The sequence below is a fragment of the Pseudorca crassidens genome, chromosome 5, assembly GCF_039906515.1.
Source record: "Pseudorca crassidens isolate mPseCra1 chromosome 5, mPseCra1.hap1, whole genome shotgun sequence".
Classification (NCBI taxonomy): domain Eukaryota; kingdom Metazoa; phylum Chordata; class Mammalia; order Artiodactyla; family Delphinidae; genus Pseudorca; species Pseudorca crassidens.
In genome coordinates this window covers 6000125-6026991 of record NC_090300.1, presented here as the reverse complement: position 1 = coordinate 6026991, position 26867 = coordinate 6000125, and the positions used below count along the sequence as shown (strand labels likewise).

The following is a 26867-nucleotide window of genomic DNA, read 5'->3' as shown; positions in this document are numbered from 1 at the left end:
AATTCACTTATTGGTCACCATTCCCCGTTTAGATTGTGGGCAGGGATTGTTCCTCCCTCACTCTGTTCCCCCACAAGTCTAGCTCAGTGCTTTGGTCATAGAAGGGGCTCAGAATTGAATTGGAACTGAACGGAATTGAATAAACTATCCATTTATGAAATAATTTGCTTTAGAGTTGCCAGAATTAAATGGCCGCTCCAGTGGCAATATTACTCTAACTCACTCACTAATATCATTTGGTCCACTGAGGAGCTAGTTAATTAAGTAGGTGGATTAAAAATATAATCTGCTAGAGGAAGAGTGTTTTGGCAGGGACCCATATGCTTTTTTTTTTTGGAAAAGCATGATGATTTTTCAGCTCTAATTTCTCTCACTTTCCACCCCAAATAGCAATAGGACTCTCTGCAGATGACTGTTGATGGCTGACTTTCGAATCCAGGGCCATACACCTGTGTGCCAGATGTGCTCTGCAGGCTGTGTGCTAGCCCAGTGCATCTGCAAGGCATGCCCCGTGCTGGCTCCTTTCTATAGGGAAGGGGGCTTGGGTCCCCAGCCTTTTTTACATGACAGCTTCCCTGGTGCCTGCCTGTTTTCCTTAACTTAAAACCCCCTTCATTGAATTTCAGTGTCTTGGGTGACCTTTGCCAACACAGGAGGCCTTAGTGCATTTGCTTATCTGTGAGTCTGCTTTTTCTCTACGTGTTTGATTTTTGCCTGGTGCTTTTTTTGACTTGCATCACCACTTGCAGGAGTGCTGTTTGGTCTTCTGTAGCCAAACCAGCCACATCAGCATCAGTAGTGGTTAATAGCTGATCCAATCCTCAGGATTTCCATGTGGTGCCTGAAGAGGGTCACATGATATTGAATGTAGCTTGAGCTTGAATGAATGGGATTCGATAACAAATGGGTCTGTATTGATGGGCACTGGAGACAGGATAGCTTTGTGCTCTTCTTTGTTTCTGTAAGAATGCCTCTGCAACCGAATCCGGCCCATTGCTATGCCAATGTGCTAATAGTTGTGGAATCTCATTCATCTCAACGGAGCCCAGTTAGCCCTGGAATCCCATCTGTTTGAGTGGATGCAGTAAAATGTCATGGAAATGTGGCCATTCATTCACATCACCAGCTTTCTCGCTGTTAATTTTCCTTCCTTTTAAGAGACTCCCTCAGTTGCACAGATTCTTGCACCAACTGGAAAAAAAAAGGCATTTGGAGTTTTCACTTAGTTTTTCATTTTGATTTTAAAGTGCTTGTTCACGAAGAGAGAATTAAACAGTTATAGAAATACACACAGAGTCTAAATGGAGATGCTCTCATTCCTACAAACAGATTCAAAAAATGCTGCAGCCAGATTTTTCAAGTCCCTCTTAGCATAATGCCCAAGGCTGTGTTTTGGCCCAGAGGAATTTTTAGGCTGAATTTTTTTTTTCCTCCTGAAAATAGAGTTTAAGCAATGGAAAAACAGAATGAGTCTTAAGGAGAACAGGGGTAAAAGGTGCTGTCTCTCACAGACAGCTGGACGGACACAATAGTTAAGAATGTGGCAGGCACTTGTAAAGTCAGTCAGTAGGAAATAATGACCATTTTCATACATTTGTCATTTCCTTAAGAAATTTCCTAAACTGGCTTTTAAGAAACTTGACTTTTAAAAAAGAATGTATATATGTACATTTATGTATTTAAACACACATCTGATATAAATAGATAGGTGGAGAAATAACATAGAAGAAAAGATTATTGGTTAAAAATAAATAATGAGGGGGTGGGATAGGGAGGGTGGGAGGGAGGGAGATGCAAGAGGGAAGAGATATGGGAACATATGTATATGTATAACTGATTCACTTTGTTATAATGCAGAAACTAACACACCATTGTAAAGCAATTATACTCCAATAAAGATGTTTAAAAAAATTAAGAAAATAAATAATGAGGAAAAAGTGTATTTTGCTCTGTTCTGGCTTAATCGATCAAATATGCTTAAAGCTATCAAGCATTTTCATGGTCTCAACACTATTAAGAATAACTAGTGTTTCCTAGATGCCAGGCACAGTTTTAAGAACTTCATGTACGTTGACTCATTTATTCCATGTTACAAATTTGTGAGCTGAGTACTGTTATTGTTGCCATTTTGTAAATCAGGAAACTGAGACTCAGTGACATTGAGACATCACCCGTTGCCTCATACAATAGCTTTTTCATCACTTGTTTCCTAGATTAAGATTCACCTGTTTATTTGCAAGGTATGAATTCACAAAGCAGTGCACCTACCAGTTTTAATCACACATGCCAGAACTAATGCAGCAGACTCTTGTTGATCTACAATGTCTGTAATTTGACACATTCTGAATTTTAAAATTTTCCAACATGTGGATATCTTGATTTTGAAAGAATGTAACAATTGATAAATGGCATTTTACCCCCATCGCGAGATTTTTGTACAACTGAAATTAAATACTTTAAACATAATTTCCTCCCCAAATACATAAGCAGCTAAGGATCATTACAGCTCATGCATTACCAGCCAACTAGCAAGATAGTACTGCTATATTTTCTTACAAGCTTCCCTTCTCCTAACTCTGTCCTGGGGACTAGGCTACTATGATTTCACCTGGAGCTCACACCATCACTTTGTACCATACATAAAACAGAGTCATGCTTCGATTATTAGAATGCTGTGATTATTAAAGTGGTAATGGTTTTAAAATATCCTTTTATAATAATCCCGTGGCTCAGATTCTTACTATGTTACAGTGCCTTGTAAACTCTGTTCTGTATTCAAATGAGTGCTGCTGGTTTCAAAGATGATCCTTGGAGAAGCTGTAGACCTACTCCAGCGGTGCTACAGGTGATCACAGTGTCTTTGGAATTCTTCATTTTAATTGCCTCTGTAGCAAGCATTAGTTTACTTAGGAAGGTGACCACTCTTCACCCTTGGGATAGATTTGCTTTAAAAATATAATTTCAAAAGAAATTCCCAAGGTCAGTGCCTTAATACAGTACCATTTTATTTCTTACTGTTGTCACAATCAGATGCACGTCAATAGGTCCGGGACCCAGGCTCCTGCCATGTGGTGGCTCTGTTCTCTCCTAGGCTGTCAGAGTTCTCACTGGACCCTCTGCATGCAGCCAGCAGGTGAGAGAAGAGAACAAGAAGGAGGTTTGGGGACCAGGCCCAGAGGTGGCACACGTCATGTCTACCCCCACTGCATGGCCAGAGCTCAGTCTCATGCCTGCACTGAATTGCAGGGGATGTTAGGAAATATTGTCTCGTTGTGGGACTAGAAGGAAAAGGATATGGGGTTCGGCAGGAACATAGCAATGTCTCTGCCATGTTAACTCTAGGAGTGTTCTCTCCCAAAAAGGCATTCTAAAAGTATCTTGAATAATAGCAGCATAATCTTTTTTTTTAATTGAAGTATAGTTGATTTACAATATCGTGTTAGTTTCAAGTGTACAGGGATATATATGTGTGTGTGTGTGTGTGTGTGTGTGTGTGTGTGTATAGAGAGAGAGAGAGAGAGAGAGATCCATTCTTCTTCAGATTCTCTTCCCTTATAGGTTATTACAAAATATTGTGTATAGTTCCCTGTGCTGTACAGTAGGACCTTGTTGGCTATATATTTTTTACATACAGTAGTGTGTATATGTTAATCCCAACCTCCTAATTTATCCCTCCCCCCACCCCTCTTTCCCCTTTGGTAACCATAAGTTTGTTTTCTATGTCTGTGAGTCTCTTTAGACATTTCTCCAAAGAAGACATACAGATGGCCCAAAGGCACATGAAAAGATGTTCAACGTCACTAATTATTAGAGAAATGAAAATCAAAACTACAGTGAGGTGTCACACCTCACACCAGTCAGAATGGCCATCATCAAAAAATCTACAAACAATAAATGCTGGAGAGTGTGTGGAGAAAAGGGAACCCTCCTACACTGTTGGTGGGAATGTAAATTGGTACAACCATTGTGGAAAACACTATGGAGGTTCCTTAAAACAATAAAAATAGAGCTACCACATGATCCTGCAATCCCACTCCTGGGCATATATCAGGAGAAAACTGTAATTCAAAATGATACATGCACCCCAATATTCACTGCAGCACTATTTACAATAGCTAAGACATGGACGCAACTTAAATGTCTATCTACAGATGAATGGATAAAGAAGATGTGGTACATGTATACAATGGAATATTACTCAGCCATAAAAAGGAATGAAATAATGCCATTTGCAGCAACATGGTTGGGCCTAGAGATTGTCATAGTAATAAGTAAGCCAGACAGAGAAAGACAAATATCAGATGATATCGCTTATATGTGGAATCTAAAAAAAAATAGTACAAATAAACTTATTTCCAAAACAGAAAGAGACTCACAGATACAGAATAGCAGCATAATCTGAATAAGTTGCTGAATCACTTACTATAACTGCCTCAGAGGAAGAGTGCTCTTGGAGGCACATTCTTGTAGATTTCTTCTACTGGTTTTATGTTTTATCCACGTTGCATACATGATTCCATTCAGATGACAGTAGCAAAGCAGTTTCAAGACTTGTTGGGTTTTGTCTGCCAAGCCTCTCTTACGGGTTTTTCTGACAAATAGATGGAGAGGCAGAGGCCGGGTCCTGTGATGGGATTGGAGGCCATGCAACAAAACTGCCAACCTTTGGGAGAAGAAAGCCTTGGGATGATTTAAAAAGGAAATAAGCCATTTCCTAATGTGGAAGACCAAACTTTAATCTTGAAGGGAGTTTAAATGTTTCATTTTTCTTTTAGGTACTATCTTTTTTTTTCTCTCTCAAAAAGAATAAAAGGAGATATTTCAGAGATGTCTTTATTTGCAAGAAATAGGTTGCCACCTTTTCTTTCTGCTACTCCCAAGTCTCTTGAGAACCATAGATAAGGTAATTAAGTTAGTCATGGAAATTCTTACTAAAAAGAGGAAACCAAAAAATAATTTCAAAATAAAACACTGAAATTTACTATTTTTGTTCCAGACGCTCTCTAGAGACACACACATGCACACATGAATCCTCTGACTCCTTCCTTTACCTGCCTCCATTCTGTCCATTTCAGGTTAAATAGCTCTATCACATACTTCCAGACTCTGGCCATTTTCCGGGATGCTCTGAGACTGCAGATAAATAAGTGACCACGCACGATTTTTACATGACATGGCAGGAAGGCAAAAGAGTCAAATCAACATTTTAAACAGGTGTTCGGGAGTGGTTGTACATTCTTAACAAATATGCCACACTCTTACCTCTTCTTTTGTGTGGTTTTATTGTTGGTGGGGGGGTGGGGGGTGGGGGGCGGGCTACCACACTGTGTGGCTTACGGGATCTTAGTTCCCCAACCAGGGATCAAACGTATGCCCCCTGCAGTGGAAGCGTGAGGTCCTAACCACTGGACTGCCAGGGCAGTCCCTTTGCCTCTTCTCTTGGCATTGCTCTGACCCTTGGCCTCTTCTAGAGCCCCCATCTTCTCTAGAACTGGCATGACTGGGCATCGTCTCTGCTTCCCTGGTGTAGGGCATTTTAGTAGCCAGTGGTGAGCATCTTCAAGTTTCTCTCCTGGACCAACACCACACATTGGCTTTTTCCTCCACGGGGAAAATTCTATTTTGACAAAACTGATAAACTGGTTACTGGCTCGAGGATAAGGAATATATCAGTGTTTGTGGTTTGTGTTCTTGACCAGATACTTTCAGGCTCAGAGTGGACTGGTGTATTAGTTTCCTGTTGTCACTATAACAATTGACCACAGACGTTGTGGTTATAAAACTACACAGGGGCTTCTCTGGTGGCACAGTGGTTAAGAACCTGCCTGCCAGTGCAGGGGACACAGGTTCGAGCCCTGGTCCTGGAAGATCCCACATGCCACGGAGCAACTAAGCCCCTGCACCACAACTACTGAGCCTGCGCTCTAGAGCCCACGAGCTGCAACTACTGAGCCCGCGTGCCACAACTACTGAAGCCCGTGTGCCTAGAGCCTGTGCTCCGCAGCAAGAGAAGCCACCGAAATGAGAAGCCCACGCACCACAACGAAGAGTAGCCCCTGCTCGCTGCAACTAGAGGAAGCCCACGCGTAGCAGCAGAGACCCAATGCAGCCAAAAATAAATTAACTAATTTTTAAAAAATGACACACACAAATTTATTTTCTTACAGCTCTGGGGCTTGCAAGTCCGAAATCAGTCTCACTGGGCTAAAATCAAGGTGTCAACAGGGTTAGTTCCCTCTGGAGGCTCTGAGGAGAGAATCTGTTTACTTGCATTTTTCAGCTTCTAGTGGCCACCTGCATTCCTTGGCTTTTGACTCCTTCTTCCAGCTTCTCAGCAAGTCGCTCCAGATTCTTCTTCAATCGTCATATCATCCCTTCTCCTCTTCTGTAGTTAAATCTCCCATTCCCTTCCTCCTGTAAGGAACCCTATGATTACATTAGGCTACCAGATAATCCACTATAATCTTCTCATTTCAAGGTCCTTACTTTTTTTAAATTTATTTTATTTTAATTTTATTGAATTATAGTTGATTTACCATGTGTTAAATTTCTTCTGTACAGTGAAGTGACTCAGTTATATATATATTCTTTTTCATAATCTTTTCCATTGTGTTTTATCACAGGATATTGAATATAGTTCCCTGTGTTATACAGTAGGACCTTGTTGTTTATCCATCCTATATATAATAGTTTGCATCTGCTAATCCCAAACTCCCACTCCATCCCTCCCCCACCCCTCCCTCTTGGCAACCACAAGTCTGTTCTCTAGGCCTGTGATTCTGTTTCTGTTTCATAGATATGTTTATTTGTGTCGTATTTTAGATTCCACATATAAGGGCTATCATATTGTGTTTGTCTTTTTCTCTCTGACTTATTTCGCTAGGTCCATCCATGTTGCTTTAAATGGCATTATTTTGTTCTTTTTATGGCTGAGTAATATTCCATTGTGTACATGTACCACATCTTCTTTATCCATTCATCTGTTGATGGACATTTAGGTTGCTTCCATGTCTTGGCTATTGTGAATAGTGCTGCTGTGAACATAGGGGTACATGTATCAAGATCCTTTCTTTTAATTGCATCCACAAAATCCCTTTTGCCATATAAGATACTATTTCCAGGTTCCAGGGATTAGGACATAGATACCTTTGGGGGACATTGTTCAGTCCACCATCGCTGGCTCAATGCAGCCATTCTACAGAGGCCTAAGTCCATGCCTTCTATGGTCTGAATGGTTGTATTCCCCTCAAGTCCACATGTTGGAATTCTAACCCCTGAAGTAATGGCATTAGGAGGTGCAGCCTTTGGGAGGTGATCAGGATGAGAGGGCAGAGCCCTCATGGTTGGGATTAGCACCCTTATAACAGAGACCCCAGAGATGTAGCTTGCTGCTTCCACCCTGTGAGGATACTGCAAGAAGGCACAGGCTATGTACCAGGAAGATGAGGGCTCTCCCCAGGACAGGACTGTTGATCAAGGCTGGCACCTTGCTCTAGACTTCCCAGACCTCCAGAACTGTGAGAAATAAATTTCTATTGTCCATTAACTACCAGAATATGGTATATTGTTTCAACTGCCCAAACTGACTAAGGTAATGTCCTCTTCACGGTAACGCAAGACTGTAAGTCACCGACACTCCTACTTCTCCAGACTTCCTTCGTTGGTCCCCCAGCTCAAAAATGTCAAACTCTCCTCATTCTCTTCCATCCTCCTCCCCGTTCCACTTTTCTCAGTACATGTTCTTGTGCATGCCTCTTTGCGGAGCTAGTTTCGTGTGTATAAGTATCTTGGTTACTTCTTTTTTTCAAAAGGTTGAATATTTTAAGTAGCAAATGTAAGTTTATTGACAAAGTCCCTTCCAAGGGAGGGAATAAAAATAGATAAGAATATTAAAAGTACTGAATTTAAGAATTTAAGGAAATGCATGAGAAGCAAAGAAGAGAAGGAAGTTCTCTAAATATGAGTAGAGGACAAGAGTCCAAGGCCTATGAGTGCTCAGGACTCAGACTTGATCCTGACAGAGACCACCGGGGGTGAGAGTCCTTCCAAGAGAAATGGCTACAGGGCCATGGGGAGGCTAGACCCTGTGTTCAGGGACAGAGGCCAAGAAAGCCAGACATACAGGTCAATCTAGGCTCGGACCTTGGCCATAGATCAGCAGAACCTGTGTGGACTGACTCTACCGCCATTGGTTGTTTGGTTGGTTGGTTGATTGGTTGGTTGGTTTATGTACCTATTTCTCTTTTTTAATTATCAAGGTGTAATTCACAAAACATACATGTACCCTATTAAGTAGTACAATTCAGTGGTTCTTGATACGTTCACAGAGTTGCTTCACCATCATCACTATCTAATTCCAGAACGTTTTCATCTCTCTAAGAAGAAACATCATGCCCTTTAAGAATTGTTCCCTAGTCCTCCTCCTCCCAGCCCCTGGCAACCACTAATCCACTCTCTGTCTAAGGATTTGCATATTCTGGACATTTCATATAAATGGAATTTTATAATATGTAGCCTTTTTTTTTTAAACATCTTTATTGGGGTATAATTGCTTTACAATGGTGTGTTAGTTTCTGCTTTATAACAAAGTGAATCAGTTATACATATACATATGTTCCCATATCTCTTCCCTCTTGCGTCTCCCTCCCTCCCACCCTCCCTATCCCACCCCTCCAGGCGGTCACAAATCACCGAGCCGATATCCCTGTGCCATGTAGCTGCTTCCCACTAGCTATCTACCTTACGTTTGTTAGTGTATATATGTCCATGCCTCTCTCTCGCCCTGTCACAGCTCACCCTTCCCCCTCCCCATATCCGCAAGTCCGTTCTCCAGTAGGTCTATGTCTTTATTCCTGTCTTACCCCTAGGTTCTTCATGACATTTTTTTTTCTTAAATTCCATATATATGTGTTAGCATACGGTATTTGTTTTTCTCTTTCTGACTTACTTCACTCTGTATGACAGACTCTAGGTCTATCCACCTCATTACAAATAGCTCAATTTCGTTTCTTTTTATGGCTGAGTAATATTCCATTGTATATATGTGCCACATCTTCTTTATCCATTCATCCGATGATGGGCACTTAGGTTGTTTCCATCTCTGGGCTATTGTAAATAGAGCTGCAATGAACATTTTGGTACATGACTCTTTTTGAATTTTGGTTTTCTCAGGGTGTATGCCCAGTAGTGGGATTGCTGGGTCATATGGTAGTTCTATTTGTAGTTTTTTAAGGAACCTCCATACTGTTCTCCATAGTGGCTGAACCAATTCACATTCCCACCAGCAGTGCAAGAGTGTTCTCTTTTCTCCACACCCTCTCCAGCATTTATTGTTTCTAGATTTTTTGATGATGGCCATTCTGACTGGTGTGAGATGATATCTCATTGTAGATTTGATTTGCATTTCTCTAATGATTAATGATGTTGAGCATTCTTTCATGTGTTTGTTGGCAGTCTGTATATCTTCTTTGGAGAAATGTCTATTTAGATCTTCTGCCCATTTTTGGATTGGGTTGTTTGTTTTTTTGTTATTGAGCTGCTTGTAAATTTTGGAAATTAATCCTTTGTCAGTTGCTTCATTTGCAAATATTTTCTCCCATTCTGAGGGTTGTCTTTTGGTCTTGTTTATGGTTTCCTTTGCTGTGCAAAAGAATATGTAGCCTTTTATGTCTGACTTCTTCCCCTTAGCACAATATTTTCCAGATTCCTCTGTGTTGTAGCATGTATCAGTACTTCATTCCTTTTTACGACCAAAAAATATTCCGTTGTATGGAGAGGCCACTTATTGTTTATCCATTCATCAATTGATAGAGTCTTGGATTGTTTCCACTTTTTGGCTGTTGTAAACAATGCTGCTATGAATATTTGGGCACAAATTTTTACTTAGACATATATTTTCAGTTCTCTTGTGCATATACCCAGGAGTGGAATTCCCAGGTCATATGTTAGCTCTGCTTGGCATTTTGAGGAACTGTCAAACTGTTTTCCAAAGTGGCTGCACCAGTTGATGTTCTTGCCAGAAATGTTGAAGGGTTCCAATTTCTACACATCCTCTACAACACTTGTTATAGTTATTCTCATAACCCACCCCGAAGTTTTGATTGCATGATATCCCAGGTACTTTGTATAACCCGGGAAGAGGGAGAAAACCCTAACAACAATAGACTGAATTCCCTTATATCAGGATGTATAGGGATTTAGAGTCGAATCAAATCTAAAGAAATTAAACATTCTTCCACACCTATAAAAATGTAAATATTTGTTTATTTGGTCTGTTCTGTTCTCTGAAGTATCATGAGTCTAATATGGTGCTTCCCAACTTTTTTCCACATTATGCTACACATGGGTTGATAACATTTGCATGATAGAAATAAAAACAAAAATAAACAAGTGGAACCTAATCAAACTTACAAGCTTTTGAACAGCAAAGGAAACCATAAAAAAAATGAAAAGACAACCTATGGAATGGGAGAAAATATTTGCAAATGATGCAACAGGCAAGGGCTTAATCTCTAAAATATACAAACAGCTCATACAGCTCAATAACAACAACAAAAATAACCCAATCGAAACATGGGCAGAAGACCTAAATAGACATTTCTCCAAGAAGGCGTACAGATGGACAAAAGGCACATGAAAAGATTCTAAACATCACTAATTATTAGAGAAATGCAAATCAGAACTACAATGAGGTACCACCTCACACCGGTCAGAATGACGATCATTTAAAAGTCTATAAATAACAAATGCTGGAGAGGATGTGGAGAAAAGGGAACCCTCCTACACTGTTGGTGGGAATGTAAGTTGGTACAATTACTATGGAGAACAGTATGAGGTTCCTCAGAAAACTAAAAATAGTACTACCACATGACCCAGCAGTCCCACTGCTGGGCATATACCCTGAGAAAACCATAATTCAAAAAAGATACATGCACCCCAATGTTCATTGCAGCAGTATTTACAATAGCCAAGACATGGAAACAATCTGAATGTCCAGTGACAGCAGAATCGACAAAGAAGATGTGATACATATATACAATATATACATACAATATATATATACAATGGAAAACTATCAGCCATAAAGAAGAATGAAATAATGCCATTTGAAGCAACATGGATGCAACTAGAGATTATCATACTAAGTGAAGTAAGTCAGAAAGAGAAAGACAAACACCATATGATATCACTTATGTGTGGAATTTAAAATATGACACAAATGAAGCTATCTACAAAATAGAAACAGACTCACAGACATAGAGGTCAGACTTGTGGTTACCAGGGAAGAAGCGGGGAGGGTGAGGGATGGACTGGGAGTTTGGGATTAGCAGATGCAAACTATTATATATAGGATGGATAAACAACAAGGTCCTACTGTATAGCACAGGGAACTATATTTGATATCCTTGGATTAACCATAATGGAAAAGCATATAAGAAAGAAGAATGTCTCTATGTGGATAACTGAGTCACTTTGCTGTACAGCAGAGATTGGCACAACATTGTAAATCAACTCTACTTCAGTAAATCAAAAATAATAATAATAATAACATTTACATGGCCCATGGTAGCAAGCAAAGGAGTCTGCTAATGGATGGAATGCATTGAGTCAGGGGCTCTGTTCCACATCCCCTACCATCAGGCCCTGCCAAGCCACCAGAGCCTGAGGAGAATCAAAGATACAGGCATATTTCTAACCCATTTTTAGAAAACTAACTGGAAAGCTTTATTCTACTGAATATAGCTGTGATGTTTCTTTTGACCTCAAGAGGTAAAGGTAGCCTGAAATGAAAAGAATATTGGACAGGATAAGACCTGAGCTATGGTAACTTGTCTAGCCATGGAGCTTTTTCTCAAGGAAGCTAACAGCATGACAACTGTGTCCAAAAATGGGCACTGATCCTTCTCCAAGAGGATCCAGTGTGAATGGAGTATGGACCAAGCTACAGTGACTGCAGACAGAGCTAGATCACGGTTATGCAGTGATAGTTTCAGATTGTCTGTCCTTATTGACATGAGCACAATGCTAGCACCCAGACGCAAGGGGACAAGATCCAGCCATTGAGGAGGGGGCAGTTGGCATGAGCTAGGTAGAGAATCTGGACCTCAGCCAGAGGGTGCTGGGGAGTGGAGGGGGAGTTAATCAGTGACAGGGATCCTGTCTCAACTGAGAAACTGACGAGAATGAGGGCTTACCTCCTGTAGCTCAGTGGCAATTGAACTGCAAGATTCATTCAAGACCCTGCTTGCCATCACAAGAAGCACCATAGGTGCCTTGACCTGCTTCATCTAAGACTGGAGGCCAACCTTAGTGCCAGAACCTGAGCTGATGTAGAGTGGACACTGGTAACTCCTGTGTACAGTGCCCAGATGTCCTGTAGCAGCTCTGACAGTCTCCATTCCTTATTAAGGTGGAAACCATGTGACCATTTCATTTTTTAGGCAACCCAAATAATTCAGTGTGCCTTAAAAATTCTTGCTCTTTTGTTGTCTTGATTTTGTAAATTTGTTCAGAATACATTTATAGCTAGGCCTCACTTTCTACAGTAGATAAACCCCCTAAAAGTTATAAGCATGTTATAACATTTAAATATTAATTAATATTAAATACATATTATTTACATTCACTACTTTGGGGACTCTATTATGATCTCTGTTATATGAATTTTCAGGGGTTTTTTGAAAGAATAAATATGCAATGAATTTATTTTCGTACGACAATGTATATGCATACAGACTGAGTATGATTATGGCAAGGTAACTATGCCTTTATTTAAAATCTCCATATTATTATAAACAGCAAGGGTCCAGGGACCTCAAAGGTGTCTCTTGCTTTAGCACTTTTCCAGCACTGTGCCATTCATGAAATCTTACTTGGTAACATTATATCCATCTTAATCTCAACATGCAAGTTGACGTTATATCAATAGTCATTTATCACATTCTGCTGAAAACTAGCCACATCTTTCAGAAAGGGAAGAGTTAAGTACTGGGCTAGTAAGATTCTTCTGGGGTCTAAGATCAAGATATACAATTTGAGTTTTTGTTGTATGAAAGAGTGAACAAAAATATAAAACAGTGGAACGGTTAAAGACTCAGGACTCACAAAAATTGGAATGCTGTTCTTAACACTAAAGATAACCTTATTTCTGTGAAAAATGTCATGACTATTTTAATAGGAATTGCATTAAATCTGTATACTGCTTTGGGATAGTATGGACATTTTAACAATATTAATTCTTCCAATCCATCAGCATGGGATATCTTTCCATTTATTTGTATCATCTTCGATTTCCTTCATCAATGTCCTGTAGTTTTCAGAGTATAGGTCTTTCTCCTCCTTGGTTAAATTTATTCCAAGTATTTTATTCTTTTTGATTCAATTGTAAATGAGATTGTTTTCTTAATTTCTGTTTCTAACAGTTCATTAGTATATAGGAATGCAACAGATTTCTGTATGTTCATCTTGTATCCTGAAACTTTGCTGAATTCATTTATTAGTTCTATTAATTTTTCTGTTGGAGTCTTTAGAGTTTTCTACATGTAGTATCATGTCATCTGCAAATAGCTTTACTTCTTCCCTTCTAATTTGGATGCCTTTTATTTTTTTCTTGCCTAATTGCTGTGGCTAGGATTTTCAATACTATGTTGAATAGAAGTGGCAAGACTGGGCATCCTTATCCTGTTCCTGATTTTAGAAGAAAAGGTTTCAGCTTTTCACCATTGAGTATGATATTTGCTGTGGATTTGTCATATGTGGCATTTATTATGTTGAGGTGTGCTGAAGAAATAATTCTAAAATTTGTTCAGAACCACAAAAACCCCGAATACCCAAAGCAGTCTTGAGAAAAAAGAACAAAGCTGGACATATCATACTCCCTGACTTCAGACTATACTACAACTACAGTAATGAAAACAGAATGTACTGGCACAAAAACAGACACATGGATCAATGGAACAGAATAGAGAGCCCAGGAATAACCCCCATGCATATAGTCAACTAATCTACAAGGTTAAGGAGGCAAGAATATACAATGGAGAAAAGACAGTCTGTTCAATAAGTGGTGTTGGAAAAACTGGACAGCTACATGTAAAAGAATAAAACTAGAACATTTTCTCACACCATATACAAAGATAAACTCTAAATGGATTAAAGAGCTCTATGTAATACTGAAACCATGAAATGCCTAGAAGAAAACATAGACAGTACTCTCTTTGATATTGGTCTTAGCAATATTTTTTTTTTTGGATATGTCTCCTCAGGCAAAGGAAACAAAAGTAAAAATAAACAAATGGGACCTAATCAAACTTAAAAGATTTTTCACAGCAAAGGAAACCATCAACAAAAATGAAAAGTCAATCTACTGAATGCAGAAGATTTTTGCAAACCAGGGGTTGATAACCAAATATATAGAGAACTCAATAGCAAGAAACAAACAATATTATTAAAAAATAGGCAGAGGACCTGAATAGGCATTTTCCCAAAGGAAACATACAGATAATCAACAGGCCCATGAAAAGATGCTCAACACCACTAATCATCAGGGAAATGCAAATCAAAACCACAATGAGATCACCTCGCACCTATAAGAATGGTTATCATCAAAAAGATAAGAAATGATAAGTGTTGGTGAGGAGAAAAGGAACCCTTGTACACTGTTGGTGGGGATGTAAATTGGTGCAGCCACTATGGCAAAGAGTGTGGAGGTTCCTCAGAAAAATTAAAAATAGAACTATTATATGACCCATCAGTTCCACTCCTGGTATTTATTCAAAGAAAATGAAAACACTAATGTGAAAAGATTCATGTACCCCAGTGTTCATAGCAGCATTATTTACAATAGCCAAGATATTGAAGCTACCAAAGTATCCATCAATACATGAATGGATAAAGATGTGATATATATACAATGGAATATTACTCAGCCATAAAAAAAACAATGAAATTTTGCCATTTGCAACAACATGGATTGACCTGGAGGATATTATGTTTAGTGAAATAAGGCAGACAAAGAAGGACAAATACTGTATGTTTTCACTTATATATGGACTCTAAAAAATAAAACAAATGAACAAATATAACAAAACAGAAACAGACTGAAAGATACAGAGAACAAACTAGTGGCTACCAGAGGGGAGAGTGTTGCAGAGAGGGGCAAAATAGATAAAGGGGATTAAAAGGTACAAACTACTAGGTATAAAAATAAATAAGTTACAGGGATTTAATGTAGAACAGAGGGAATGTGGTCAATATTTTATCATAACTTTGTATGGAGTTTAGTCTATAAAAATATCAAATTACGGTGCTATACATCTGAAAGTAATGTAATATTGTAAGTCAACTCTAGTTGAAGTTTTTAAAAGATAACTTTAGAAGCACAATTACAGCTATTATAACTAATTTTATCTGTTTTTTTAATCCAATATTTTGGTTTTATGTTCTTCTCTGCCTCATGTTTCTTTCTGACTTGTGGTTTCTCTAGCCTCATGATTTCTGCCAACTTATTTTCCTGTGTGTCTTTCCATTTCTGTGCAGGTCTTCTCTCTGTGTCATTCTTGGTGTGTTGAACATTCAAAACAAATCAATACTAATACTCTAATGGGACAGGTGAGTCACCCTCCAGTGTAAAGACAGACTACTTCTAGGTCACCTCATAGGCTGCTAAGCAGCCTGTAGACAGCTCACTGTCCCTTGAGAATCTGTGGCTGACTCTCCCTTGAGAACCAAAGCCTAGTCCAGTCATTCTGCTTGCTTTGGCAGAATTCCGTGATACAAAGCATGGAAACCATTGTACAAGGAGTAGCCCGCTGCCACTTTTCTCAAAAACGAGCAATGACACCACATTTGGGCCTATACATACTTCTACCTTATGTTTTGGAATCTATGTGAAAAGACCTTAGGTGAAAGCTCTCTCTTAGGAAGTGTGTACAAGGCTAGCATAGGTAACAACTTTGGGTTGAGTGTTGACACCCTAAAATCCATATTTACACTACTGTTCCCATAATTTATGAGATTAAAATCTTAGAGTTTTATACATTCTAACATATGTACATTTCTGCTTATTTTCTGAAAGTCGTATTTCTTTAGCAGATGGGATCTTAATAAACGTGCCCTAAAAGGGAATACAGGGACATTTTGTATATGCTTTTAAAAATGGATATTCAGCATGCCAAACGACCACCTCCTGATGCAGACAGGGATTCAGATTTCACTCTCTGCTCACTTGGTGTTCTAAGGGACTCCTCTGACTGCACTATTCCCTCTAAATGACTCTATTGTATCTCTTTCATTCCCAAATTAAATCAAAAGGAGGTAAGAAATAATCTCTTTTGGCCAAATTCAAGTTACTCATTGTGGCTTCCCTTTGATTTAAGCTGAACATAATTTCATCAGTAATATTTATGCTGAAGATGGCAGTTATCAGAAAGGCTACAAAACTACCATGCATGTAAAACTGACTTCTTTACAGCCATGTTTCTTTTCTGTCAAAACAGCAGCAAAAGCAATTCACAGGATTTGTGCTGAGTTTAGCATTTTTGCTGAAAACAGGTACATGGCTGAATGCATTTGAGAAATTTTAAGTGGCACTACCCGGAACCAATGTTTTAAATAAATAGGGAGGTTTGAGCTAAAATACACTAGGAAAAGAAGCCATATGCATGTGGTGTCTGTCAAAGCAAAGATTTCCCCCACAAGAAATTCTAAATCAGCTAAAGAAATACAGGAGAGTTTTCTGTTCTCCATTACAAGAAATTTAAAATCCATCTTTTGTTCACTTCTGCCTATATTTTTTTTATGTTAGCCACATCAGCCGTGGTGCCATTAAATTTCAGTAGAAGGAAATGGATACAATGTTTTCTCCAAAAATCTTGTCTGTTTTGTTGCATCGATTACATTATGAAGGCATTACCATGTAAAATTAACACTTCTCACCACATTAAAGTGTTTGGCTTCTATATTTTAAGGTGGACTCTACCAAGAGTTCCGTCTCCAACTTGGAGTCATCAAGAAAGCACGTATCAAGTCATCAATACATTAACTAGCATTTTTAATTATCCAATGTGCCTGTAGGTGCATGGCTAAGGCAAGTCAAATCCCATCTTCATTTTATTTATTTATTAGTTGAAGGCATTTGACATAGTCCCAGGGCATGTCCATGATGGCAGGTCAAATCTCACTTCTTTTGTTCAATTTCAGATTGAGACCATTACTGACTTTGTCTTGCCATATAGGAATAACAGTTTAGACATTGAATTAACCTTATCTCAGCTGGGGTCTTGAGTGAACCCTTTTATCTTAGATTGTTCTTTAACCCCCTTTTCATAGAAGGAATTTCAAGCTGAAAAGGGTAAGGAATCATCCATTCAAACTTTCCCAAACTTATTTGAACACGGCTACTTTTTTTCTAATTTAGTGAATTTCTAGTGAACTGTAATATACTAACAACATGCCTTTGTCCCTACTCTTTCCCAGATCTTTACTAAAATGATAGTCATGGATGTAAAAAGTATAAGCCATTAAAGTGAGCAAGAACACGAGTGATGCTAACTGCAGACAAGAAATGGCAGCAAGTTTTTTGAAGATGGAAAGTAGATAGGCAGTAGTGAATAAATTAGCAAAGGATAGAAAGCAGCCTGCTAAGTGCCTAAAGAAGGAGATGCAAAGAAGAAGCAAGGAGATACAAGCTGTAGGTTTTTGGACAGTCCCAGAGCGTAGAGGCACCAGATACCTGGAAAGATGAAAGTGATGACTGAATACAAAGATAGGTTGAACTTCCGAACAAGGGGGCAGTTAAATCTGCTCCTCTCCCTTTTACATCCTGGTGATTACTTTAACCTAATCTTGGTAGGAAAGGTAAGTCTATTCTTTGAAGAAAATAGAACTAGAGAGGTTACTGTGTTCTGGATACCAGGAGTGGAGAGGTGCTGTTAGGCTGAAAACAGGAGGAAGAAGTGAAAGACCATATATTTAACTGTTTAAATATATTTACTATATTTAATAGTAAGCGCATCAGCAGCCCTGGCTTCTTTTCTCCATGCAACTACCAGGTGGCTTTTCAGTAAGGCTTTTCCTTTCCTCTACATCCTGGGCACAATTTAGAGGATTTCTCGATGAAGTTACCAAAGGGCCTCTAGGGGAGGAAAAATAGTTTTTCCTCTACGCTTCTGAGTTCTTGGCTGAGACCCCTGTAATAAATGACAGAGTAACAAGAGAAAACCAACAAAAGTTTATTAACATGTATACCTCACGGGAGATAGCCAGAGGAAAAATTGAGTAACGCTCTGAGGTGGCTTAGAATTCAGGACTAAACACCATCTTAATAGGGAAAAGGGGAGGGGTGCCTCTTATGGGACAATAAATGACTTTTAAGAACGATGAGCAAGCCCTTAGCAGAATAATGGCAGATATGATAGTCTGTGACAAAGTCTGTCTGGGTGTGGTATTGACTCCTCTCTCCTCTCCTGTGATAAGAGTCAATCCTTGATGGCTGATGAAACTCCCAGGGAGGGGATTTATGACATTCATCTTCCTTTTGAAGGATCTGTCTTTAGGCAGATAAGGAGGGTTCAGCGGAAAGCCTCTCCTGATTTTACTGTTTTCCTGGTGTCTGCAACTCAAAGTAGTCAATACACCAAAGCGGCTTATTTGAGGTGGCATGCCCTGAACTCCTACAATCGTATTTTGAAGTGGCATATTTTGCAACCTTTCAAGCCCCAAATAAAAAGCCTATAAACGTAACATCTGGGAAGTCCCACAAAGAAATGTCCCAGTTTGATCACTTTTTCATGAAACTCACCCATTTGACATGTTTGCTCATGAAAATGGACCTTGCAATAAGTTTTCCCTTTTAGATATAAATGGACAGTGCTAGAATTGGGCAGACAGTACAACTGAGAAATGCACGCTGTATTTAAAAATATAACAAAACGGGAAAAAGTGAAAAGAAACATAGTCGATGTAGAGAGCAGAATAAGACAATAAAAAATATTCTTAATACTGTAAAAGGTACTCAGAAAAGATAAGACATTCATGACAAAAAATCCCAGAATGTATAAAGAAGAAAAAACACGAAAAATTCTTGGATGTTAAAAATATGGTAGTATAAATATAAAATTCAATAGAACAGTTGGAAGTCTACAGTGAGGATATCTTGCAGAAAGTAGAACAAGTGGATGAAGAAGTAGAATATGAAAGAAAAGAAAATTAGAGAATTAATTCAGAAGGCCCACTATCTAAATAATAAGACTTCTAAATGGAGAGGAAAAAAAATATGTCAAGGAAGATATTATTAAAGGAAGCATAAAATAAATTTTTTCCTAACAGAAGAACATGGATCATGAGATTGAAGACCTCTACCAAGTGCCTAGCACAGTGTAGGAAAAAAGATCCTTAGGGGATAAAAAGAAGATTATAAAGGCTTCTAAAAAGGAAATATATCACATATAAAAGATCTGAAATCAGGAGAGTATTAGAAATTTCCAAAGCAATGTGAAAAGCTTGAAAACTAGTGCAACATACTTAAAGCTCTAATTTAAAAAGTTATTTCCAATGCACAATTTTATACCTAGCCAGACTATCAAATAAATGTGAAGTATAGCATCAAAATATTTTAATACATGCAAAGACTGAAAACATTTACCTCTCATGCACCATTTCTCAGAAATATCTTGGGGCAAAAGCCACCCAGATGAAGAAGTAAACCAAGAAAGAGGAAGACACGAGCTCTAAGAACTAGGTGTTCCAAAAAATATATAGGAAAGTGATAATAGAAAGTCCTAATTATATCAATGTCTGAGGCTAGGAAAGCAGCCAGTCAGCCCTGGAACAGGAGAAATGTCTCCAGCAGTGGAACCCATATGTCATATGACATGTCTGACAAAATTGTCCGAGAATTGGGAAAGAATTCATAGATACAAAGAAAAGTAATCAAATTATATAAACAAAGCAATTATTAACTCCAGAAAAACAAATTCTATAAGGAAAGTACTGTAAGTATAGTACATTATGTGGCTCAGCTGTAACAATATAATCTAGTCATAGTAATGTAAATAATTTTCACTTTTAGAACTGTGATGAAATTATTTTAAGAGTAAGAGAGGAGGGAGAGTTTTGTATGTGTGGGCAATAGCCTAAGAGAACAAAATCATATGTATTGTAGAAACCAATAGATAATAAAGAAAATTTTACAAAATTACAAAAAAAATAGTCTAAGTACATTATCTAGAAATGTAAGTAACAGAAAAAAGCCCAGCCAAAATAGTTTCGAGCAGTTGCTGCTACGGACAGGAGTTTAAGGATGGAGAAAATGGGCTGCTCTTTCTCTATTAATCTAAAGCAGGGGTCAGCAAGCTGTGGCCCATGGGCCAGATTCAGCCAGCTGCCTGTTTTGGTAAATAATGATTTATTGGAACACAGCCACGCCCATTTGTTTATGGATTGTCTGTGGCTGCTTTTGTGCCACAAGAAGTCAGCACAAAAGCAGAGCTGAGTGGTTGTGACAGAGACTGTATGGCCTGCAATCTAAAATATTTACTTTCTTTACACAAGAAATCGGCCAACCTCATGTCTAGAGCAGTGGTTTTCAGATTTTAGCTGCATCAGAATCATCTGGAGGGCTTGTTAGGATACAGATAGCACCTCAGACTTTCTGACTCTGTAGATCTCGGGTGGGGCCTGGAAAATCTGCATTTCCAGTAAGTTTCTGGGTGATGCTGATGTGCTGGTTTAGGGACTGTGCTTTGAGAACCACTGGTCTAGAAGAACTATCTGCCTTTTAAAAGGCATATATAAGTATCATGTTTATATAAAATAACTTCTAAATGTTTAGAAATATAAGCTTGGAAGCTTGCATGGAAATTTAAGCTTAAATACATAGAAAAGCAACCTCCAGTAAATTGTGTGACAAGCAATGATTAAAATGTAATTTTTAAAAAACTTTTTAGCTGAACACAAACAGTAACAAATTACACCAAAGCAAATATAGTGTGTTGTATTAATAATAAGATCTCACAGATACAGATATAAAGATTAACTGTCCCCAGGACCCCTGCCCCTCCCTGGCACGTGTCATCCAGGTGGCTGGTGGGTAGACCTTTCATGATACCTCCTGCCATTCCACTATTTATCAGAGACGGATTATTGCATAACAACTCCAATGATGCAGACAGTTATCTAAAGTCCTATCTTTTTAATTTTCTCCTCTAAAATATCATTTTCACCTTTTATGTTTCATTTAATGTCTTCATGTAAAACGTTTGTTTTCTGGGTAACACAATTTAAGAAACGTGATTTAGAACCTACTTCTCTTCTCTTGACCCCTTTCACAGATGATGAAACTGACACCCAGGGAATCTCATGGGTTTTAGATCCAAGACCCCCTGATGCAGTCCCCACTTCCTTCCCCTCTGCCACCCCAGCTCCTGTTTGCTTTGCCTCAGGTGGTACGGAAAAAAAAACCCAAATGAGCCCAAACTCAAATCAGGCGTGAAGAAAAAAAGCACTGCTAATAACCAGTGACCATCTTTTTCCTAAAAGCTTGAAACAAAGGAAATTCTCTGCTTCCAGGAATAGCCTTAATCAGTCACATATGTGAACACAGACCCAGTGACTGTTCAGACAATTTTCCACCAACATAACAGGATTTTCCTGGCACATTGATCTTTTTTCTTCTTGCCTAGTATCAGTATAAGTAGGTTTTTATTTTTATTTTTTAAGATGCTGGGCATAATACCTGACCTTTTTCAACGAGAGGGACAGGATAGGGAAAATCTGTGGTGTTTGAAAGCAAAGAGAAATGAAGGATTACTAAGGATAGAAATAGTCCCTGGTTGGTAAAACAAACAAACAGCTTTAAAAATCTAAGAATTGTGCCTTGGGGGGCCAGGTTTGCTGAACTGTCAGCTTCACCAGTTAATGAGGTAGTTTGTCTAATGGAAATAGAAAAGACCATTTATAACAATGCTGGGCTTTGTCTGTGTGATTTAAAAATCAAATTGAGTGGAAACACAGCAAATACTCAATGCTGTTGTTTATTTTCTAATTAATTTACTACAAACTACAAAATAAAGTGTTCAACGTATTAGATGGTCTGTGATTTTTAGAAGAGAAAGCACTGAAAACATTCACCTCTCATAGTCCATTTACTTTCTTTTCATCAGAGAAACAAGTTATCTTTTGAGTTTGAAAAGGACATTGATATCTTGAGGGACATCACTTTTGGAGTTTAGTGTGTGATATAAGTCAGCCGGGAATGCAGTCTCCTTTGGAAGACTCAGGGGAGTCCAGGGGAGCCTGGGACCACACCGTCTCCCTGTTGACGATGTTCAGGTTTCATATGAACACTCCAGGCATCAAGGGGAGAAGGTCATCTGAGTGAGGACAACCGCTCCCATCGCAACTGCACATGGACTTTTTGTTCTGTAGGGACAGAACAATGCAGGCACTCAGTATATGTAAGCACAGCATGGCCGAGGAGAAAGGGCAGAGATGGTAGAACCAGCCAGATCTCGGTGCAGATTCTGTCTTACCCGCAGGCTGATCCTCTGACATTAGGAGTAAGTCACCTAAACTCACTGAGACTTAGTTTTCTTATCTGGAAAATACGGATCAGAACAACTGCCTCTTAGGGCTGTTCTACGGGCTAGAACTTAGAGCTCACAAGTGAAGTGACTGACACATGGTAAACAAATAAATGGAAGTTATTATTGATCAGAACATTTTCGGGTTTGCAGAAACCAAACTGAGAAGTCAGTAAGCCTTAACGAGTCTTTGTCCTCAGCTTCACCCGCATCCTGCCTTTACTCCTTTATTTCCATGACAAACGTTTTAGTCCTAATGTTCTTTTCCCAGGACTACTGTGATGTGGTCTCCTCCCTGTCCTGTCCCCAAAGCCACTAGTTCATTCCAGCAAGCTGGGTTTTCAGAAACATATCATTTGATGGGGCGACACATACAGTAATGGCAAACTTGCCTAATGTTTACTATTTACCTGGTATTTACTCTGTACCAGGCACTGTTCTTCTCGTGGTATTACCTCATTATCTCATTTAATCCTCACGACACCCCTCTGAAATAAATTCTACTATTATCCCGATTTTACGATAAAAACTATTGAGGGGTAAGATAATTGCCCAAGGGGGCGGAAACATGATTTGCACCTAGGCGGTCTGGCTCTGGTATCATGCTCTTAACCACCACTCTATGCTGGCCTTGAGATCTTGTTCTTGTTTCATGCCAGATGGGTTGACATTCAGGGCTTGCCATTCAGTGAGCACCAGAGTTTGGGAATTTTAGTGAATATTGGTCCACTGTCAGCCTACCCTAGAATCTATTTCAGTGTCAAGGAATTTTAAGTGCTGAGTATCCCTGGAATGTCCTTCCTGGGCAACAGGGCAATTGAACCCTCCTTAACAATATGACCTCAGTTAGCTGTTAAAGCTAGAAACTTCATGAGGGCAGGAACCACAGTAGCACTGTCCCACACTGTGTACCTCCAGTGCCCTATATCAGCACCTGGACATAATGGCACGTTAGGATTTGATGGATGTATGGATGATTGAACGGAGACCAAAGGATGGATGTTGCTCTCACAAGAAGGGGGTATACTGTTTGACATTAAGGAGCTGATATAAAGTATTCCACTGATCTTTAATGGCTGTGTCTCTTCCCTACCTCTCATTAGGTTATAATTTTCCCTCACAATTATATTTATCTTGTTGAGTGGGTCATTCCAAACAGCTGCATAAAATCTGAAGTTGGAAGGTCCAAAGTCTTGTAAGCACATAGGTTAGGACAACATTAAACAATAAATTTCTCTAAAAGAAGCAAGAAACAAATTTCATTCATTCATTCATTCAACAAATATTTATTGAGATTCTATTGCCTGTTAGGTACTCTTATAGGAGCGTAAAACATAGCTGTTTACAAAACAGAGAAAACCTGTGCCCTCCTGGTGAGCACATTCTAATGGGGGAGATGGAAATAAACAAACACTCCCATGTGTAATGGATGCAGTGCCTGGAGAAATGTGAAGTGGGGGAGGAATACGGGGGAAACGGGGAATGACAGGGTTGGGGGAGGGGTGTTACTTAATCAGACAGGGTTATTTTGAAATTGTGTAGAAGTTTTATTCTGTATTAGAATGTGAGAATTTAAGAAAATTAAGGTAGTGAGTGTAGGGGAACAGCTGGGAATTAGGAGTCCCAGATTAATATTAGAGATTTTTCAGATAATAACTTGATAAAGAAGAAAATATTTTTTGTCCTGTGAGATATATGTGTGTATATTTTTTTCTTACAGGATTAGCAGCTCTGGACTTTTAAAGTGATAGCATTTCCCAGCCTTCAACTGAGAAGCTGAACAAAAAAGCCACCCCTCCTGTCATCAGCACAGCAAAATGAGAGGTGGAAAAACCAGGCTGGGAAGAAGCAAGGGCATCTGATAAGCCTTCTTGCCTTTGGCCCAGAACACAGCTCAGACTCCACTCTCTCTCAACTGACCTACCCCACTTTGGTGCAAGGCCTGGAGTGATGTGTTCCTGCCCCAGAGCACCTTTCATTCTGTGAAGCCCAAAACATGACCACCAGTAGCCACGCATGTCACGTCCCGGCGGTGAACGGGCACATGACTCACTATCCCACTGCACCCTACCCATTACTCTTCCCACCGGTCATTGGCGGACTTTCCCTGCCTCCCCACCATGGACTCCACAGCCATCCTCCGCCAAGTGGATGTAGCACCCCATCACCTGCAAGTAAGTACCATTTGAATCTTCTCTCTTTTCTCTGGCTTGACTGGCTTAATGGACCTGAGAAAACACAATGGTTCATATCCTGGATGAGTTCTCATTTCGTTGGGTGCCAGTGTCTCTTGGTCTAGAACTGTACCTTTGGTTCTATCAGCAGAAAGGTAATTTGAAACCAGATAAATGGTGAATTTGAGAATTTGGTCCGTTCAAAACCACATTGGTAATTTGTTCTATTAGATAAAACGTAAACACAAATATTAATCAGGAGGTGTGACCAATACACCTGAAGAAATTGTCCACTTGATAAATAACATGAGCAGTGAATTAGATGTTACTATAAAAATCACTAATGATAATCCTGAATTTAACATTGATTTTGGTTGTGAGGTCTTCTTTTGAATCTCTTATGCATTTCCTGGATACAGATAGAATCTGTAATTGTTTTCAACTTCCCAGGGACCTTTGCTACCAGTTCATACCACATAAGCTTTTTAAATGTCCTTGAACACTTTTGGCTCCTTCAGCCATTTCTACCTCCAGTCTTCTCTAAAATATTGGGTACTATAAGATAAAAGTATTTCGAGTTAGAATTCTTCAAGACCGATATGACTCATTCATAGAAAGCACCCATATTATGGGATTTTTTAAAAAAATAGTTCTGCCTATTTAAGGACAGGCTGTGGTAGCCAGCACGTCTTCCACCTTCTAGAAACAGGTTTCCTGGTTTGGCATCTGAAGGTAAAAGGCATGTGGATGCTGCATCAGGGCATCTGCAGCATCTTTTTTTATTTTTAATTAATTAATTTATTTTTATTTTTGGCTGCGTTGGGTCTTCGTTGCTGTGGGGGGGCTTTCTCTAGTTGCGGCGAGCAGGGGCTACTCTTCTTTTTGTTGCAGTGCATGGTCTTATTGCGGTGGCTTTTCTTGTTGCAGAGCACAAGCTCTAGGTGTGTGGGCTTCCGTAGTTGCAGCATGCAGCCTCAGTAGTTACGGCACACAGGCTTCAGTACTGGCGGTGCATGGGCTCAGTAGCTGTGGCTCACAGGCTGTAGAGTGCAGGCTCAGTAGTTGTGGCACACGGGCTTAGTTGCTCCGCGGCATGTGGTATCTTCCCGGACCTGGGCTTGAACCCATGTCCCCTGCATTGGCAGACAGATTCTTAACCAGTGCGCCACCAGGGAAGTCCCACCATCTTCTCTAAGTTCTTTCAGGTTCATAACTTGGCACGAGCTCTTCAGAGTTCTTCCTGCTGATTATTTCGCATTTTGCTGCTTTTTTAGGTGTTCCTCCAAATATTGGCTTGGTCTTAGAAACTTGTCCTTTAAATTACTCCCTTCACTTTTCTGTATTGTGGTCTTTTCTCCTTCCTCCTGCCTCCTTAGCTCACTGGGAGCATGGAGCTTGCTCTACCTAACTGGGATCCCTCAGCTCTTGGTATAGTGCCTTCAAAATGAGTAGGAGATGGATTTCTGGATGCCTGGGTATTTGGATAGATGGACGGATGAATGGATGGGATGAACAAACAGATGGACAGACTCTCTGCAGGGATGTTGATTGCAATCACAGTATTATCATGCCTGATATTTAGTGATTTGTTTTTCTTCTTGGAATGACCTGATTATAATTCTTCCCTTCTGTGTTTTGCATTTCTGGCCTGAGTATGTGACCAATAAAGTCTTTTAAATTGCTTAATAACATTTTCCCATGTTTCTCAAGTTGAAATCAAAAGTAGATATAGCCAACGTAGCTTCTTGGCTATCAGGAGAGATGGAAAAAAAAACGTGTATTCAAACTATCTTGTTGACCCAGGTGCCAATTCAAACCCTGTTCACCCAACATGCAAATGATATAATGAGGTTACTTTCAACTAACACATGAATGGGCCTGACTAAAATGATTGTTAAAGCTATTAAAATTTCCCCCAAGAGCTAATTCTATAGCTCAGCCAGCCTAAAGGACAGCACATTCTAACATATTTCTATCCTCAGATTGGAAGTATATTTTGTAGATGTAGTCAAGGAGTTAAGACATGCGTATTAGTCCCAACCTGGGTGATCTAATTTTGCTTGAAAGATTGAGAATTCTTAGGTGGCTGCAACCCCTAGATGCCCACCAGCAAATC

At 39.3% G+C, this 26867-nt stretch overlaps 1 long non-coding RNA gene across 1 annotated transcript in view; it reads left to right on the top strand.

Annotated features, from left to right (window-relative positions):
- Nucleotides 1-24744, top strand: part of LOC137224619 (uncharacterized) — a 355832-nt gene extending 331088 nt beyond the window's left edge. Inside the window, exon 3 of the long non-coding RNA XR_010943408.1 lies at nucleotides 24298-24744. This is a non-coding gene — a long non-coding RNA (uncharacterized lncRNA). The remainder of the gene's footprint in view (nucleotides 1-24297) is intronic.
- The last annotated feature ends 2123 nt before the right edge of the window (nucleotides 24745-26867 follow it).